The sequence below is a fragment of the Cetorhinus maximus genome, chromosome 29, assembly GCF_964194155.1.
Source record: "Cetorhinus maximus chromosome 29, sCetMax3.hap1.1, whole genome shotgun sequence".
Lineage (NCBI taxonomy): Eukaryota > Metazoa > Chordata > Chondrichthyes > Lamniformes > Cetorhinidae > Cetorhinus > Cetorhinus maximus.
Genome location: NC_135907.1, coordinates 6,085,229 through 6,087,117, shown reverse-complemented (window position 1 = coordinate 6,087,117; position 1,889 = coordinate 6,085,229). Strand labels below are relative to the sequence as shown.

At 47.5% G+C, this 1,889-nt stretch overlaps 1 non-coding gene across 1 annotated transcript; it reads right to left on the bottom strand.

Moving 5' to 3' along the window:
- Window positions 1-1,117: 1,117 nt before the first annotated feature.
- Window positions 1,118-1,280, bottom strand: LOC144669784 (U1 spliceosomal RNA). Its single transcript, XR_013573742.1, has one exon. It is a non-coding gene; the product is annotated as a U1 spliceosomal RNA (small nuclear RNA).
- Between the last annotated feature and the right edge of the window lie 609 nt (window positions 1,281-1,889).

The window sequence follows — 1,889 nt, the reverse complement described above, 5'->3', positions numbered from 1 at the left end:
CCCCATGGGCCCACGTGAGTTTGTGTCCGTTTCTTACCCTGAGATTTAATTTCCTCTCCGGGACCCTGGTTTTCGGTGGCTCCGGTTAACCAGTTCCTGTTGGACTGCGGGCCTGGAGTTTCAAAAAGAAAATCCTGGGGTTAAAGTAGCCCAGCCTTGCAATCCAAAACTTACATGTTAGCCTCCAGTGTGTGAGGAACAGGAGCCCCACAAGAGGAAATGAAAAGTCCTAAAGTGAAGCTGCCTAAAATCTTGTTATAATTCAGGGACAATGCGTGTATTTTGGGCTGTGCGATCATTCTGACGGTTAAACGGGATTCCCGGTGGTCATTTTACTGAGGGTTTAGATTTCTATCTGCCTTTCTCCAGTTTTCTTTCTGTTTATTTCTTCGCTTTGCGCTATTTAAGCCTTCAAGGAATAATCACAGGTGAATTGATGGGCCTACAGCAGGGCAAGTGAGCTGCAGAAGGGGCAGGGAAAGACTTTTACACATGAGGAGAGGGGGCAGGAGTTTCAGAAGGTAGGAGTCACACAGGGGGCTGATTAAGGGGGAGATTATACAGAGGGGGTGGGAGGCTGCTGTTCGTTTCGGAGGGGGATAATTAGAATGAACATGGGGACAGGGTGCTTGTTCATGTTTGAAATAGTGAGGGGTCGCTGCTACATGTTTAAAATGGTGAATGCATATGAGTTAATAGCTGATATGAGTTTGTATTTATACAGACGTCCAGATAGATAGGGGGTGGGGCGGTGCTGGGAGTGCGGGGACTGTTGTGATGGTGGGTCGGGTGTTAGATGGGGGTTGTTTGAGAGAGATTTTTGAGTGGGCAAACGCGGGGTTAAAAATGGCGCGAGTAATTTGGCGGCCACGAAACAAACGGTCTGGCGAAAATGATGCATAGATGGAATAATTGTCGGCTGATAATGACAGGGAGGAAAAGAATGGGGGTTGGATAATATTTGCGAGGAGGAAAGAAAAAGCTAAATAACCAGTCCAGTATAGATTTTGAAGAGCACACATTGGGGGTTATATATTTCTTTTTTCAGAAAAGGTTGCTGACAGGAAATAGAAGAGAAAATGAAAGATATAATGAAATCTATTTTTTGAATTGTGAATCGGGGAGAGCGCAAACGCAGTCCCCCACTACCACAAATTTTACAGTCGAGTATCCCGCATTTGGGGACATCGCAGGCGTCAGCACACCCGAAGTGCAATGGGCTAGCCTCGTCCTGGGAGAACCTTTTTTTTTTGCAAAAATATACTTTATTCATAAAATATCTTCAACCACATTCCAAACCATTTCAAAAACACCATTACAAGGGTACAATCCGGTTCAACTTTAACAAAATGTATCACCAGGTGCATCAGTACAAACAATATTACAATCATTTACAGGCTTTCACTTTGAGCTGTACAGCCCGAGGGGCTCTAAACAGTTCCCAGTCTCTCGGTGCGCTGTGGCAGAAAGGTCTTAGACAGCGGCCCTTCCCCATTGCGCTTTTGCAGCAGCTGCCCCAAGCTTTAGTGCGTCCCTCAGCACGTAGTCCTCGGCCTTGGAATGTGCCAGTCCGCAACACTCGGTCGGGGACAACTCTTTGCGCTGGAAGACCAACAAGTTTCGGGCAGACCAAAGCGCGTCTTTCACCGAGTTGATGATCCTCCAGCTGCAGTTGATGTTTGTCTCGGTGTGTGTCGCTGGGAACAGCCCGTAGAGCACAGAGTCCTGTGTCACAGAACTGCTCGGGATGAACCTCGACAGAAACCACTGCATCTCTCTCCAGATCTTCTTTGCAAAGGCACCAGCTACAAGGATGTGAACAACGGTCTCATACCGACCACAGCCACCTCGAGGGCAACATGCCAAGGGGGTGAGACTCCTGACTTTGA